This window comes from Ornithorhynchus anatinus, chromosome 5, assembly GCF_004115215.2.
Source record: "Ornithorhynchus anatinus isolate Pmale09 chromosome 5, mOrnAna1.pri.v4, whole genome shotgun sequence".
Taxonomy (NCBI): domain Eukaryota; kingdom Metazoa; phylum Chordata; class Mammalia; order Monotremata; family Ornithorhynchidae; genus Ornithorhynchus; species Ornithorhynchus anatinus.
Genome location: NC_041732.1, coordinates 43680856 through 43699220, shown reverse-complemented (window position 1 = coordinate 43699220; position 18365 = coordinate 43680856). Strand labels below are relative to the sequence as shown.

Here is an 18365-nt window from a genome sequence, read left to right as displayed (position 1 = left end):
TGTAGATCTGCGTGTCATCTGCGTAGAGATGGTAGTCAAAGCCGTGAGAGCGGATGAGTTCACCGAGGGAGTGAGTGTAAATGGAGAACAGAAGAGGGCCAAGAACTGACCCTTGAGGAACTCCAACAGTTAAAGGATGGGAGGGGGAGGAGGCTCCAGCGTAGGAGACCGAGAATGATCGGCCAGAGAGGTAAGAGGAGAACCAGGAGAGGACAGAGTCTGTGAAGCCAAGGTGAGATAAGGTATGGAGGAGGAGGGGATGGTCGACAGTGTCAAAGGCAGCAGAGAGGTCAAGGAGGATCAGAATGGAGTAGGAGCCATTGGATTTGGCAAGAAGGAGGTCATGGGTGACCTTAGAGAGAGCAGTCTCGGTAGAGTGGAGGGGACGGAAGCCAGATTGGAGGGGGTCTAGGAGAGAATGGGAGTTAAGGAATTCTAGGCATCGATTGTAGACGACTCATTGTAAGATTTTGGAAAGGAAGGGTAGTAGGGAGATAGGACGATAACTGGAGGGGGAAGTGGGGTCAAGAGCGGGTTTTTTTAGGATGGGGGAGACGTGGGCGTGTTTGAAGGCAGAGGGGAAGGAGCCCTTGGAGATTGAGTGGTTAAAAATAGAAGTTAAGGAAGGGAGGAGGGCAGGGGCGATGGTTTTAAGAAGGTGAGATGGAATGGGGTCCGAGGCGCAGGTGGAGGGGGTGGCACTTGCGAGGAGGGAGGAGATCTCCTCTGAGGATACTGCAGGGAAGGATGGGAAAGTAGGGGAGGGGGTTGTTGGGGGGAGGGGAGAGGCGGAGGGGTGACTTTGGGGAGCTCAGACCTGATCGTGTTGATTTTCGTGAGGAAATAGGTGGCCAGATCACTAGGGGTGAGAGATGGGGGAGGGGGAGGAACAGGGGGCCTAAGGAGAGAGTTAAAGGTCCGGAACAATCGGCGGGGGTGACGGGCATGGGTGTCGATGAGGGAGGAGAAGAAGCTTTGCCTGGCGGAGGAGAGGGCAGAGTTAAGGCAGGAAAGGATAAATTTGCATAATGATTACTATAATCAAGCCCTTTCTACATAAAGAACATCTCAAGATTTCTGGTTGTAAAACTGCCACTTTCAATCTTCATAAACAGCCAAATTTTGTGGCTAGTTAGGAATTGTTAACAATTTGGGTTGTGGACAGTTGCTGTGGCTTCATTGGTGACTATGCCAGGCTTCTGTCAATTTAAGCTCAGACCTTCAATAAACACCATATCTAAAATAATAGTGTTGCTATTTGTTAAGTGCTTACTATGTGCAGAGCACTGTTCTAAGTGCTAGGGTAGATACAGGATAATCAGGTTGTCCCACGTGAGGCTCACAGTCCCCATTTTACAGATGAGGGAACTGAGGCACAGAGAAGTTAAGTGACTTGCCCACAGTCACACAGCTGACAAGTGGCAGAGCTGACATTCGAACCTGTGACCTCTGACTCCCAAGCCCGTGCTCTTTCCACTGAGCCACGCTGCTTCTCTATGCTTCTCCTTTGGCAGCACACTGTCAATAATGTGCTTATAGGCAAAATAGTAAGCCGATTTGAAAAATCCAGAGGCCAGGAAGATTCATAAAGTGGTTTCTAGCTACAGACTAAACTGACTCTCTGGAGAGGTAAACCTCCCGAGCCTACCACAAATATAAGATTTGGACCCATGATGGATATCAGATTGTATTTCTTGACTCATTTTATCATCACACACATAAGACATACTTAATAGAAATTGAGAGGCAGGGATGCCAATGATCTGATTTTATTCCCCAGCCTAATTTTTCAATAACTGGGATGGCTCTAATTCCACTCCCTGGGTCTGAGCTTCTGTATAGAAAGAATAACCAAGTAAGTGAGGTCTATTACCAGGATAGAAAGGAGAAGCCCCAGTTTCTACCAGAACACACTAATGTACAACTTCAAAGAGTGTGGCAAGCTGTGACATTCTGGGGAGCAAGAGCAGCAGAAAGACCCCCCCGCTGAGCAATAATTAAAGGCAGTGTATCATTGGTGTTTATTGAGCACTTACTATGTGAAGAGCACTGTACTAAACGCTTGGGAGAGTACAATACAACAAAGTTATCAGACATGTTCCCTGTCTACAATAAGCTTATAGTCTAGAAGGGGAGACAGGCATTTATATAAATAAATACATTACAATATATAAAGTTATGTACATAACTCCTCTTTATGAGCAAAGGGGTTGTGCCACCCATTGGGCAAAACTGCAAAGCTGCAAATAGTGACAAATTTTGCAGAATTTAGCTTAGGCTGCTAGCCAATTCACAGACTGTAGGCATACTTAATGAGAAAAGGGTGCCACTGAAGAACAAGTCTCTGCAGTCTCACAATGATATTTGATCGATATTAAGCTTCTTGTGGACAGGGAACATGTCTACCAACTTCATGTTGTACTCTCCCAAGTGCTTGGTGCAGTGCTCTGGACACAGTAAATGCTCAATAAATTTTATGGATTGATTGTCTGGAGGTGTAACTCTCAGAATAGTAGAACACATTTGGAAAATTCTATACACTTCATTACTCCGTCTCTGTTTTTCTGAGAAACTTTATGAATCATTTTTAAAGACTTAGATATGAGGTATTTTGCCACATTTTAGCCCCTCTAGTTAGCTTTAGTTTCTAAAGATGTCATAGTCCAAATTTTGTCAAGAGAACCATAAACTAGAATCCAAATTACGAAAAGAAAAATTAATATTGCATTGTTTTTTTTCAAATTCTGGAGCTTAATTTGGTAGGTAGGTACATCAATGTATAATATGGTTATATCTTCTAATCATTTAACCTCTGTCTTAAAATCTAAAATTTCTCAAATATGGTAGCAGCAAGAAAGTCCCATGAAGGACAAAGAGATAATCCATCAAAAGAAGGAGGGAGTGCAGAATTAGGAGTCAAGGGAAACTATATTGTAATCTCCCAAGTGTTCTGCACACAGTAAGCGCTTAATAAATAAGATTGTCTGATTTATTGTTTCCTCCACTGGTCTTGCTCTAAAAGATATTTCTGCCTTCATGGAATTAAGTTATGGCTGGAATGGTTTCTCGTGTGTGATTAAAATGTTGAAGGGTTTACTACCACGTTTGTGGAATACTCAGCTAAGGTCCCATTTCTGATAACTGCCGAAATTATTTTCTAACACTTTAAATATTCTAGAAAATAAACATTCTCCAAAGCACTGAGATCTTGACCTTCAAAAAGTGTTCAATGACCAGAACCAGTTTTTAGGGAGGATCTTGTGAGGTTAATACAGCATGTCTCAAAATAGGTATGAAAATGAGTATTATGAAATATAACTAGTTTGGGGCATGAATAGAATTCAGTATTTGACTGTGAGGGCTTGAAAAATTGCCTTTCAAAATGATCTGGAAAATAGGACAGAGGAAAGCATTTCAGTTTAGAGGCCTCAAAACACTTGCCTGCTTTTATAACATATGCACACAAGCCTCGCCTCAGTCAATGCCAGGAGGTTAAGAAGGTTAACTTGTTTTTATTTAGTTTTCTTCAATAGAACAAAAACCAGTTGGGGCACCAGGTGATTCTTAATCTATTGACAGCTCAATGCATATCCTGGGCCAAGTTTTAATCCTCTGTGACTCCCCATTGCTACCCTTGAAGTCACGTAACATGAGAATCTGGCGCAGAATCACCTACTTAATGCCTGCATGATATTTGGCCACTTGCCAGGCCATTGACCATATCCTAGGAAGGGATAAGTGCTGTTGGAACTTGCCAACTCTCAGGCTGGAGATTTAGTGAGTGGGGGGGTTGGTGGGGGCTGAGGGAGGGTGAAGGAGAAAGATTGAAATTGGCTTTCCACCGATATACAATCTGCCTCATTCCTTTACAGATACAACCCCCTTACAACATGTTTATAGAAGGGGTCTCCACGACAGGGTCTTGCTCCAGGAACATTTGTCTACTCGGATCTGTGGAAAAGCTGCCAGTGTACTCCCTTATAAGAATGTCACTTTTTGCCTAAACTGGATTTCTGTAGAATACATGAGACTGCTGGTGTTACCACAAGTAGGGTTAAAGATGGGTACCGCAGAATGAAGTGGAGAGCTGAAAAGTGGGTGAATTTGAGGAATGTAGAAGAACCTGAACAATTCAGTTATAAATCAAATCCCCCTTCCCAGGAATCGGTGTTTTGGTATGAATTGACTGAGAGAGTCTCAAAGTTGAATTTGAGACTCAGACTGTAAGCTTGTTCTGGTAAAGGAATGTATCTGTTATATTGTTCTCTCCCAAGCACTTTTTGCTGTATTATGTGCACAGTGAGTGCTCAATAAATACAATGGAATGAATAAATTGAGTTTGACTTGGGCACATAAATGTCTATGAAAGTCTGAAGGGCTGATTTTGATTTTTGTCAGTGCTAATAATAATAATAATAATGATTATGGTATTTAAATGCTTACTCTGTGCCAAACACTGCTCTAAGTGCTGGGGTAGATACAGGGTAATCAGGTTGTCCCATGTGGGGCTCACATTTTTAATCCCCATTTTACAAATGAGGTAGCTGAGGCACAGAGAAAGAAGTTAAGTGACTTGACCAAGGTCACACAACAGACAAGTAGCGGAGCTCGGATTAGAACCCATGTCCTCTAATTCCCAAGCCTGTGGTCTTTCCACTAAGCCAATCTTTTTTGTGATTCTTCACCCTATATTATTAAAATACTATATCCCCACCTTATTTATAGATTATAAGTGGGAGAGGAGTATATTCCTCAAATTCTCATCTGGATACTTTTTCCTATCACTTAGTATAGTGCTTGGTGCACAATAAGGGCTTAATAAATACTATTATGCTATTGATTGATACTACTCCTTATTCTGGTTCCCTCTTCCTCCTGACATAATTTTAAAAGTCTTCTTAGAGTCTTGGGGACTGAGAGAAGGAATGATGGGGCAGAGTGGACCTGGAGTTACTTAGGGCCCCCAGTTCCAGAACCCTTACTGAGCCCTACTGTACCACCACACCTTCCCCAGGTCTCTCTGCTGTCCAAATGATATAATAATAATAATAATTAGGGACTTGTTAACTGTTTACTGTGTGCCAAGCACTGGTCTAAGCACTGAGGTAGATACAAGTTAATCAGGTTGGACACAGTCCCTGTCCCACATGGGGCTCACAATCTTAATCCTCATTTTACAGTTGAGATAACTGAGGCCCAGAGGAAGTGAAATGACTCGCCCAAGGTCACACAGCAGACATTTGACAGAGCCCGGATTAGAACCCAGGACCATCTGATTCCCAGGCCCATGTTTCATCCACTAAGCCACACTGTTTCTCATAGAAAATGGTGCTGTACTCAGCACCCTCTTGTTGCTATTTTTAAAAGTCTACTCCCTTAACTCACTCCTTGAAGAAGAGCCACAAAAAAGACTGGGCAGCCAAGATATGGTGTGTGTGTCAGCTTCTGGAGGCCCTGTGTCTGCTGTTAGCCCATGATGCACTCTCAAATAAGGCACATGAGATGAGGACTTTGTAATGTCTCATATTCTAGTGCATTTTCTCCTTCCTAGTCAAAAGAAATGACCTATTCATGTGGCAAACAAGGCAGCCTGGGGCAGAAGCTGGCTTTCCAGCTGCCAGTGGCCTTACTGCCCCAGACCCCATTCGTAGGCCCAGAAAGACTGGTCTTCAAACTGGGCATTTGGGGACAGCAGGCCCTCCTCTTTAATTTACCTTCAGCCTTTGATTAGGACTTTTTTTTATTTGATAAGGGCTTACTATGTGCCAGGCACTGTTCTAAGCGCTAGGTTAGATACAGAGTAATCAGGTTGGACTCTGTCCATGTCCCACATAGTTTTAATCCCCATTTTACAGATGGGGGGACTGAGGCCCAGAGAAGTTATGTGACTTGCCCAAGGTCACACAGCAGACAGGTAGCAAAGCTGGGATTAGAACCCAGATATTTCTGTCTTTCAGGCCCAAGCTCTAGCCACTAGACCACACTGCTTCTCACCATTAGTGGTGAGTGATTCTTCTCACCATCAGTGGGACATGCAATTGAGTCATTTGTCCAGTAGTGCTGAGAGATTGCAGTAACCCATCTGTTACTCCTATGTCAAGTCACACACAGTGAGAGGAGGATGGTAGAGTGAGCCATGGCCTGCTCTCCTAGACCCCTTGCCCTTTTCTAGCCATTAACCCTTTTCAATGATACTCAAGAGCCTGTAGGCTTTTCAGTGATGATTTGATAGTGATCTGGATCAAGCACATTTTTTTTCCACCTTGGCATTCCACCACTTATATATGTTCCTTAATTTGATCTGTATGCCATGGTTTGTGCTTTTATAGGCCTTTTGACATGATCACAAGGAGTTCAATTTGAGTCTTTCTCAATGAACCTGCCTTAGTACTGTTGCCTGATTTTATCAGTCTTGATTAATGTTTGGTAAACAGTATCTTGGAGAATTGCCTATTTTCTGTTCACACAGGTATTTTTATATTGTATTTCTGGCTCAGATAGGCCTGCTGCAATTTCTGTCAAGATTTCCTAAAAGGACTCCAGGAGCCCAGCATTGATATTTCTGATAATATAGGGTGACTCTTGGGAGTTTAGGTAACTATCCTGTCAGTTATAGAAGGGTTCATTTGCACATATTTAAATGGAGAGGCATAAATTGGTAAAAGGCTCTTGGTGTTGGTCAGCCTTTGCCTCAGTCTTAGGCCTTAGTACCTCACTTTGTCACTCTGTAAAGTGGAAGTTTCCATGGGTGGAGTTATCTTAATATATGTTGTTTAAAATACAGGTAGGAATTAGTATCATTACTGATCACACTTCCCCATGTTTCTTCTGTTAAACTAATGTTGATATTAAGTCCTTACTATATGTCAATCACTTTGCTGAGCCTGGAGCATATGCAAGATAATCACATTAGACTCTATTCCTGCCTGACATGGGGCTCACAGTTTGAAGAACGTGTAACAGGTATTCTATCCCCATTTTATGGGTGAGGAAACTGAGCCCATAAAAGTTGTCATTTATTTAAAGCCTCACAGAAAGCTAAAGTTCAGGTGCCTATCTTTAGGGAGTGTCAGAAAGAGGTACAAAAATGAACAAAACAAACTAGCTATGCTGAAAAGGGAAGCAGCATGGCCTAGTCTAAAGACCATAGGTCTGGGAGTCAGAGGACCTGTGTTCTAATCCTGGATCTGCCACTTGCCTGCTGTGTGACCTTGGGCAAGTCTTAAAACTTCTCTCATTCCCTCACCTACAAAAAGGGGATTCAATACCTGTTTTCCCTCTCACTTAGAATGTGAGTCCCGTGTGGGACCTGATTATCTTGTATCACCCCAGTGCTTAGAACAGTGCTTGTCACATAGTAAGCACTTAAAAAGTAATCAGTGATATTTACTGAATACTTACTGTGTACAGAGCACTGTACTAAGTGCTTGTGGGAGTACAGTACAATAGAATTGTATACCACAATCATTATTTTTATTTTTATTAGTATTCAAAAGTTCCAAAGTAGGATCAAACCCCCTGATAATACAAATATTAGCGGGAATTTCCAAAATTGATTCAAAAATCCTCTGTTTGGGATGCTGTCCAAACACAGGAGTAGGGCTGAGAATGATTGGGTCAGCAGATTGTTTTTCTAGTACAGGACATATTTTTACAACCAAATCTGAAGGGGCACTTACTTATAATAATGGATGACCCTAACCGTTTTCCCTTTTGCTTTCATTAGGATGCTTTGGCTCCAGTCTTCCTTCTAATGAATTTGTTTTTCTCTAGAGAAGGACTTTAGATTTCTAAAAAGTTGATCAGTACCATTCTGCAGACCTTTTTCCCTGTGAGCTCTGAGATGTGTAAATCTCAGTGAAATAAATTCACCTACTTTTTTTACACAATGGTATAGGCTCATTAAGATGAGTCACAGTGCTAAGTCCTGTTATTGTAGGATGATTGGAAATTGTAGATTCGGTGGTCCCCACCTATTCCCCTATTATGGGGAACAGCATTGCCTAGTTGGTAGAGTATAGGCCTTGGGGTTAGAAGGACCCATGTTCTAGGTCTGGCTCTGCCACTTGTCTGCTGTGTGACCTGGGCAAGTCACTTCACTTTTCTAGGTCTTAGATATCTCATCTATAAAATGGGGATTAAGACTGTGAGCCCTATGTGGGACAAGGACTGTGTCCAACATCATTAGCTTGTATCTACCCCAGCATTTAGGACAGTGCTTGACACTTCTTAAATGCTCAGCAAATATCATTAGTATTATTATCATTATTATTCCCCCTCCCTTCAGTGTCCACTATGCTCTTTTTATGGTATTTGTTACTTACTAGGGGCCAGTCACTGTACTAAATATTGGGGTAAATACAAACTAATTAGGTTGGACACAGTCCATGTCCCTCATGGGACTCACAGTCTTAATTCCCATTTTACAGATGGGGAAAATGAGGCACAGATAAGTTAAGTGACTTGCCCAAGGGTACATAGCAAATAAGTGTCACACAGCAAATAGGTGGTAGAAGTTAGATTAGAACCCAGGTCCTCTGACTCCCAGGCCTCTGCTATCAAACGCTTAGTACAGTGCTCTGCACATAGTAAGCACTCAGTAAATACTATTAAATGAGTATCCACTAGGCCGTGTGAGTCTGTGCCCCTTAGGTACTTTGATTCTGTCCTTATCCCAGCCCCACATCATTCTCAAACTTTTTGATACTTTAATATTCACCCCATCCCAGCCCCATAGCACTTATACCTATGTACTCTGCCACTTCCCTCGCTATAATTTATTTTAGTGTATTTCTCCCCCTCTAGATTGTAAACTCCTTGAAGACAGGAATTGTTTCTACAAAAACTATTCTCTGAAGCACTCCATGCAATGTTATGCACACCGTAAGTGCTCAATAAGTTCTATTAATTGATTTATCCGTCCCACCATATTAGCACCATAAATGTTATTGAAATGAATAGTGTGTAATTTAACAGGGTTAATGCAGTGCAGAGCACTTTATTACCCAGTAAAGTCCCCTGATTATCATCTAGCAGAAATAGTCACCATTTTTGGTATTTATTAAGCACTTACTATATGCCAGGCACTGTTCTACTGTTCTAAGTGCTGGGACAGATACAAGGTAATCAGGTTGAACACAGTCCATGTACCACATGGTGCTCACAGTCTTAATCCCCATTATACAGATGAAGTAACTGAGGCACAGAGAAGTGAAGTGACTTGCCCAAAGTCACACAACAAGACAAGTGGCAGAGCTGGGATTAGCAGTTCTTCCGTCTCCCAGGCCCATGCTCTATCCACTAGACAACACGGCTTCTTCTATTATTTATTAAATGCTTATGGTGTACAAAGCAATATATTAAGCAGTGGAAAGGGATATTTGGGTGGGAACACATTAGAAAAGGTCCCTGGCCCTCAAAGGGCTCACAATCTAAGAATAAAAGGAAGCAAGGGGCATGGCTACAGAGGTATGAGGTGAGATGAAACAATAAAATGGACACCAAGATAAGAGGTGCAGAACAAATTTCCATTCAATCAAGCTTTTAGAAGACATGCTAACCTCATCGCTGAACATAGAGAGCTTTTTAAGCTGTTAGCAACAATTTATAGCCATTTCCATGTCCCCTGGCATCTTCCCCTGCATGCTTTCTTCCACTTTTCTCTCAACTTCTCCTCTCTCAATTTGGACTTTTAGCCCTGGGTTTGGGAGTGATATATATTATAGCTGAGTTAGCTTAGCCATTTTATTTCCTTCAGAAGACTGTAACTAGCCATGTCTACAAAGGAGTCAGATAAAGCAGAACCCTAGAATGTGGAGCACATCTTTTTGGACTGATTAAATATAAGAAATTACAACTGCAGTTGGGAATTCAGACAATACAAGCATGTGTGAGAGTGTGTGCATGGTTCAGAAACAATCAAAATTCTTGCTGACAAGGAAATGGAATCTTCTTTCAGTGTCTCTTAATTGGAGTCACTCTAGAGACTGAATTCTAATTTTTCTAATTTTAACAAATTGAGAATAGCACCTACAGTTACATTTGTGACCTTGCAACCTGCTATTTATACATTCTTTCATATACTTAAAAATGGGTTTGGTTCACCATCTCCTTATGTCTGCTGCAATCAATTAAAGAATGTATTGAATGCCTATTGTGTACTAAACAGTGTAGTAGGCTCTACAATATAGAATACTGTGACATTAATGGGGATTCTCTGCTCTAAGTCCCAGGTGAAATAAGCACCCAGAGTCACTTTAGAAGTGTCCAGAGCCTGGTCAGCCTCTACAAAGTTCTAAAGCTCCCAGTTCTCCTGTTGTAGGTTGGGGACCTGTACTAAGGGCACCCCAAGTTCCTGTACCTCTATTGCTGTCACTTACCCAACTGATGCCCAGACATCTCCCCAAAGGTGAAGGAGTCACCAGGACTAGCGTATCTCCTTCCCATGAGCTTCCTGCAGCCAGTAATGAAGAAAGCTCTCTCTCCATGCCTGCAGCTCCCAAAATCTCTGTGTCTCAGTACCCACAACTTCCCCTCCAGCCCTTCCCACAGGTGGACACCAAGGTCTGAGAGCTAATCAATGTTTAATAGTTACTTAAAGTAACTATGAAAGCAAATCCAGTTTAAAAATAGCCTCCAAGAGGTGTTCCTGAACTAAGACCTCATTTCCTCATCTTCCACTCCCTTGTGCATCACCCTTGCACTTGGATTTGCACGCTTTATTCACCCCTCCCTCAACCCCACCCCACTTTTGTACATATCCATAACTTTTTTATATTAGTGTTTGTCTCCCCATCTAGACTGGAAGTTGGTTGTGGGCAGGGAACATGTCTACCAAGTCTTTTGTATTGTGCTCTCCCAAGCACTTAGTACAGTGCTCTGCACACAGTAAATCCTCAATAAATACAATTGATTATTTGATTCAAGTGCCTTGCTCGAGAAGCAGTGTGGCTCAGTGGAAAGAGCACGGGCTTGGGAGTCAGAGGTTGTGGGTTCTAATCCCAACTCCACCACTGGTCAGATGTGTGACTTCGGGCAAGTCACTTCACTTCTCTGTGCTTCAGCTACCTCATCTGTAAAATGGAGATTAAGACTGTGAGCCCCACGTGGGACAACCTGATCACCTTGTATCACCACCCTAGCGCTTAGAACAGTGCTTCATACACTGTAAGCACTTAACAAATAACATCATTGTCATTGTCTAAGATACAGCATAACCTAGTGGGAGGAGCACGGGCCTGGGAGTCTGAGGATCTGGGTTGTAATGTTGCTGTGTAACCTGCTGTGTAACCTTGAGCAAGTCACTTCTTTGCACCTCAATTCCCTCATCTGTAAAATGGGTATTCAGTACTTGTCTGTTTCTCCTCCTACTTAGACTATGAACCCCAAGTGGGACCTTATTATTTGGTATCTACCTCAACACTTAGTACAGTGCTTGGCATGTAAGTGCGTAATGAAAATCACAATTACCTAACATTTTTTTCCTCCCAGGATCCTTATACTTCCCCGTAGGCATTCTGGGGCTCGCAGTCCTCTGGTCTTTTCCCCATCTTCTCTCGGGATAATCCAGGTTCCAATGTCACTCTCTCCAAATCGTTCAGTTGTAGGTTGTCCTTTATTCCCCTCAGGGGCAGAAGCCTCTCTCCTCCAGAGTCCTAGCCCCTGAACTTTGAGAGTGTCCTAACTCTAATCTCTGATCCTTCTTTGTGCCTTGGGTATGTTCAGGGTCACAGCACAAGCTTTCCTATGTCCTACTCTCCCATGCACATATCTTGCCTCAAAATGGCCTATCTTCTCCATCTCCAATTGCATCCCCGCTTTCCCCAACTTGCTTTCCAGTCCTCTCTAATTGACTCAGCTAAATCTCTTCATGTCCTCCAGGGAGGGGGGAGCCATGGAGTGACTCTCCTGGCTTCCTTCTCCTCCTTTTCATGAGTGTGTGTGTGTGTGTATGGAGTGGCAATGTAGCTTGCCATTATGGATGTGCTGGGGAGATGGGAGGGTGGGATGGGGGAGGACACCAGTGCTACCCACTAAGTAATCTGAGCCTGGGAGCCAGAAAGGCCTGGATTTTAATCCCTGTTTTGCCACTTGTCTGCTGTGTGATCTTGGACAAGTCACTGATTTTCTTTGAGCCTCAGAGAAAAAAATGGGGACTAAGACTGTAAGCCCCATGTGGGACAGGGACTGTGTCCAACCTGGTTACCTTGTACCTACCCCAGTGCTTAAAACTATGCTTGGCACATACTAAGAGCTTAACAAGTACCATCATCATCATTATCATTATTATTATTATTATGGCGTCTGGGGGCTTGAGGTTGGGTCCAGGTGGAAAACTTTGAGAACCATGAGAAATTCTCATCTGCCCATGGAGTCCTAGGTCCCTCCTTTCCCACCATCTACTTCCTTGCATCCATGGATCCTAGTGGTCCTGGGAGGTGGACAGCTAGCCAGAGATCTGGGGAATGGGGGTTGAGTGCCCAGGAGTCAGGGACCACACAAAGTCTGCCACTAACACCTCCTCCCTTCTGCTGAGAAGTAGCAAGGTATAGTGAGAAGAATTCATTCATTCAGTCATACTTATTGAGCACTTACTGTGTGCAGAGCACAGTATTAAGTGCTTAGGAGAGGGCAATACAAGAAACAGATGCCTTTCCTGCCTGCAACAAGTTCACCGTCTACAACCAGCATGGCCCAGTGGATAGAGCACAGGCCTGGGAGTCAGAAAGTCATGGGTTATAATCCTGGCTCCATCACTTGTCTGCTGAATGACCTTGGGCAAGTCACCTCACTTCTCTGGGCCTCAGCTCCTTCATCTGTAAAAGGGGGATCAAGATTGTGAGCCTCATGTGGAACAGGGACTGCATCCAACCTGATTTGTTCGTCTCCACCCCAGCACTTAGAACAGTGCCTGGCACATAGTAAATGCTTAACAAACATCATCAATAGTATTGTCATTATTACCTAGTCACTGTCCTGCACTGCTTATAATAATAGTGGTAGTAGTTAAGCACTTACTGTATTATTATGGTTTTTAATAACCACATATATTATGTCAAGCATGGTGCTAAGTCAGAAACAAGACAGTCTGTGCCCTACAAGGGTCTCACAGTCAAAGAGGGAGAGAGAACCAATAATTAATGGCCATTTAACAAATGAGGAAACTCAGGCCCAAAAGTAAAGTGGCTTGCCCAAATCCACACAGCAGGCAAGTGGCAGAGCCGGGATTTGAACCTGAGTCTCCTATCTCTCACTTCTCAGCTCCTTCCACTAGACCCTGCTAATTGTCTATAAACTGTCAGGGAATTTATGCTCACAGGATCTTGAATTCCCTTTTCTGGACCACATCTGAGCTCAGTTTGGGTTTTGGTTTTTTTTTGCTGTGAGAAAGACTTATGCAAATTGTCTCCTAATGCTGAATTTGATCTATTTGCAAGTGAAAACATTGCCAAAGCACTCCATCAGTCAGACTAGAGTCCTTTTATTGTTAATGAGTGGTGAGTGAAGAGAATGAGATGGTACATTCAAAATACTAACTCATTCCGTTAAAGATGTCTGAAGGAAAACGGCATGAAGCCAAATAGGAAGATGTTTGTGTTTTAATTGACACATTAGTCCTCCCCCTCCAAGAAAAAAAAAAGAAATAGCATACACAACAGCTATCTCTTACAAATGTCAGTACATAACTAAAGGTAATTGTTGTACCCAGGCCCTGATAATTGCATATATATCAGTCATTCCACCTGGTGAAATTATTGCATGTAGGAAACAAATGAGTCCTCAATACCTCAATATTTGAACATTGCATTTATAATTCACTTGCTCACTGAACCACATAATCTATGCCAAGGATCGTTATTATCACTATAATTCAAAAATAAACTCAATGGGCTTGATTCTTATTTGACATGCATGGGGACATAGCTTGCAAAATTAGTTCTGTACACCTTGTACAGGTACTCATTATTCTTGCATATTTTTCATGATTCATAATGCACATATAACGTAGGAAGGATGTTGGTTTGTTACCAGGAAATCCTGAGTATGGGTCAGGAGTTTTGGACCAGTTAGTATCTATTCTGCTGCTCCTCCAAAGAACAGTGGAGGAAAGGTCAATTTCTGGAGTTTAGAAGAGAAACAACATGGGGACTTGGAAGAGGCTCTACTCATTTCTGAGGTTGAAAAACGCTTAGTCCAGTGCCCGGCACTGTGTTCTAACCACAAGCTCAGCTCCACCTCTTGTCGGCTGTGCGACCTTGATGAAGTCACTTAACTTGTCTGTGCCTCAGTTACCTCATCTATAAAATGTAATTAAAACTGTAAGGTACATCAGGGACAGGGACTGTGTCCAACCTAATTTTCTTATGTCCATCCCAGAGTTTAGTAGAGTACCTGGCCCATAATAAACACTTAACAAATTCCATTAAAGAAAAACAGCATTCTCCTTGTCTCATAAGCCTGCAACCTTGGCATAATCAATAAATCAGTGGCATTTAAGTGATTACTACATGCAAATCACTATAATAAGCACTTGGAAGAGTACAATACCAAAGGGTTGGTAGATAATAATTCCTGCCCCCAAGGAACTTATAGTTTAGTGGAAGAGCCAGACATTAAATTAAATTGCAGATAGGGGAAATTTCCAAGTGTAAATATATATAGTGTGACTGGGGTGGGGTATCAAAGTGCTAAAGAGTGATATGGGATAGGGAAAAAATAAAAATGCTTAAGGGGTGTAGACCCAAGTGTGTAGGTGATGTTGAAGGGAGGGTGAATAGGAGTTGGAAATGAGATGTTAGTGAGGGAGATCTTCTTGGAGGAGATAGAATTTTAATAAGTATTTGAGGATGGGGAGAATGGTGATCTGTGAGTTTTGAAGGGGTATGAATTTCCTGGACAGAGGCAGGACATTGGTGTTGGAGGAGTAAAGTAAGCAGACTGGATAGTAGTGGAAAATTAGCAAGGTAAGGTCAGAAGGAGAGAGCCGATTGAGTGTCTTATAGCCAGTGATAAGGAGTGTCTGCTTGATATAGAGATGGTTGGGCAACCATTAAAGGTTTTCAAGGAGTGGAGAGAAGTGAACTTTTTTTTTTTTTTAAGAAAAATGATCCTGGCAGCTGAGGTTGTAAGGACTGGAGTGGGAGAGATTGAAGGCATTGAGGTCAGTAAGGAGACTGATGCAGTGGTTGAATGATATGATAAGTGCTTGAATCAGCAGAGTAGTTTGGATAGAGAGGAAGAAGTAGATTCTATGGACTCTTGTCAAAGCATTATCCTTGACTCATCCCTCTCCTTTAAACTGCATATTCATTCATTCAGTAACTAAATCTTGTCAATTCTATCTCCAAAACATCTCTCCTTCCAGACTGCTCCCACACTGGTTCAAGTACTTGCCATATCCTGCCTCAACTACTTCATCAACCTCTTCAATGACCTTTTTGCCCCTGGTCTCACCTCTCCAGCCCATACTTTACTCTGGTTAATTAAAAAAACAAAACATCTGCACATGTCTTCCAGCTCCTTAAGTGCTTAGTACACTGCTTTGCATACAGTAAGCACTCAATAAATATGATTGACAGACTGATACACTATGATAGTCTCAAAATGATGCCAGTGACAACCCCGTTTTGAGAAACAATATGACCTAGTGGAAAGAACACAGGCCTGGGAATCAGAGGAACTATGTTTTTATCTATCCCAGCTCTGCCACTTGTCTGCTTGTGACCTTGGGGAAATCACTTAACTTCTCTGTGCCTCACTTTTCTCATCTGTAAAATGGGGATTAAGACTGTGAGGCCCATGTAGAACAGGGACTGTGTCCAATTTGATTATCTCGTATCTACCCCAGCACATAGTATAGTATCTAGCACATAGTAAGTGCTTACAAATACTATTAAAAAAATAATAGTAATTGAGTAAAAACAGAAAAACCAAATCCTGCTTCCTTTCTAAAAGAGGAGATCCAGGATCATGATTGCAGGCTCATAGATATTTTTACAGCCTAAAATAGTATTTTGGACGCTTGACATCTTTTATTATTTTACAATTGCTCTATGTGATTAAGTGTAAGGATATCTTTAACTTCTGAGGAAAATGATATAATAAAGTTGGTGTTTGTTAAGCGCTTCTATGTGCAGAGCACTGTTCTAAGTGCTGGGGTAGATACAGGGTAATCAGGTTGTCCCACGTGAGGCTCACAGTCTTAATCCCCATTTTCCAGATGAGGTAACTGAGGCACCGAGAAGTTAAGTGACTTGCCCAAAGTCACACAGCTGACAAGTGGCAGAGTGGGGATTCAAACCCATGACCTCTGACTCCCAAACCTGTGCTCTTTCCTCTGAGTCATGCTGATCCACTCCTCTCCTTAGATTTATGATCACTATTGCCTGGTTCATAAGATCACTTTTGTATGGACTAACCAGACAGCTCTCACTAACTTTTTCTTGATGCGAATGTACAGGACGATGGTGTAACCTATCTTGAGGCTGTTGGGTAGGTATGGCCAGCTCCTCTTTGCTCAGCTGCCGAATAGCTTAACTGCGGATATGGCAGCCAGTAAGTAATGAGGAAGCTTTAAAAATATAGGAATTCCAGTGTTCTAATGATTTCTTGGCCTCTTGGGGTTGAAAACTGTGATTGACTCTTTAAAGTGATATTTATGTATAATTTAATACATTTAGGTAAAGATTAGTTCGTTTTTATATACTCACAGTTGAAGGGTACTGGTGAATTTATGTACCCTAATGCTCCTTTGTTCACCCATTTCTTTTTTTTTTCCTCAGTGGATAAACTGTTGGCCATGTACCCTTGTCTTGTAACTAATCTGAATACTTTACACTGTTTTGCAATTGCATGTAAGCTTCCTATGGCACATTCAGTGTTTTTTTTTAGATATTGGCCTTCCTGCCAGTAGAGTAGGTAACAGTAAAATTATCCTCACTTTTTTCCAAATGAAGTAGTGAAATGGTTATCCAAGATAACTCAAATAGTATCTCTCAAACCACATTATCTTTTAAGATTAGGAAATGTCGCAGTTCAGAAGAAATGAATTAATACTTCTATTCCTATGAATACCCAAATATGAAAGAGCTGCTATAAACAAAGCAATGAGATAACTGTTGTCATGAATTCTACAGTAAAACTAGCCTGGAATTTCCACTTTAGACTTGCTTGAGAAGCCTGAAAACAAAATTGATGGGCAAAAAGTATCTTTACTGTAAAAGTTATTCTCATGATCCCCAGTCATGTTTGTTTACATAAACAAACAGTTCTCTTCATTCAACTCCTCAAAATTATTAAAGACTGTATTTGTTTTATATGGCAACTCCATATTTTACAGATGTATCTTTAAAGAATAAGGGGTGTGAATGGGAGCAGGATCAATTTTTAAAATTCCTTTTTGTGGGATTTAGAAGGATATTTTGGAATGTGTCCAGTGTGAGAAAGTATTTTAGATTTTATGATCATTGGGAAATAGCACAGACCTTTATTATGTTCAGGCCTGTCAGGCTTGCAGTTAGGATTTGTAGACTGCTGGGCCTATTGCAAAGAAAACCAGCCCCACCTGTTGTTCAAATTTCTCTTGCTGGAGGGTAATGGGAATAGCCTCACCACATGTGCTCTCTTGTGGATGTTTCCTCTGTTCTGGGCAAGATCATAGAACAGGAACACTGACCCAAGAGGTTAGCCAGTAGGGGCATAATTGTTGGTAAAACAAATTGGCAGGTTATGCAATATATTTTTTTAAAGTATTCTCTTGGAAATAAACGTTTGGTTAGCTTTCCTTTTCAGGCCAACTCTTTGATCGCAAAGGTGGGAGAAAATGTAGAGCAGGGCTTTGGCATTATTTTCTTCTTACCAAACAAAGGCCCAGAATTGGCAGATTACTGGCCCAACCAGGAGATGGGGTAAGTCAGATGGAGTGAGTAGAAGCAAGGATACTTGAGATAGGGACCAGGAGACTCTGAACACTTGCTTAATGGAGATTAGATGCAAGCACTTAATGCAAAATCTCCTCCTTCCACTTAAACTTTCCCTAACCTACATGTTTACCTGCTGACCTTGATTCAAGACCTACTATGTGCTTTTCACCTACTCCATGATAAGAGGTAAGGATAGTCTTACAGAAAAAAACAACAACCCTCCTCTAACCAGAGAGTCTCTGCTAGATGTCTGGTGAAACATGAACTGAGCGAGGCTCAATAAGAAGTGGCAACCTCAAGGAGCAAACCCACTTCTGAAACAAACAAACAAAAAACCACCCCCAAAAAAACCCCAAACCTAAACTCTCTATCCCTCATAACCCTTTAAATCTGCATGACAGTCCACACATGCATGTAAACTGTATAACATCATCAGAAGAAGGG

General features: G+C 41.9%; 1 protein-coding gene across 3 annotated transcripts in view; it reads left to right on the top strand.

Moving 5' to 3' along the window:
• Positions 1 to 18365, top strand: part of NRG1 (neuregulin 1) — a 1057599-nt gene that overhangs the window by 349964 nt on the left and 689270 nt on the right. The window lies entirely within an intron of this gene.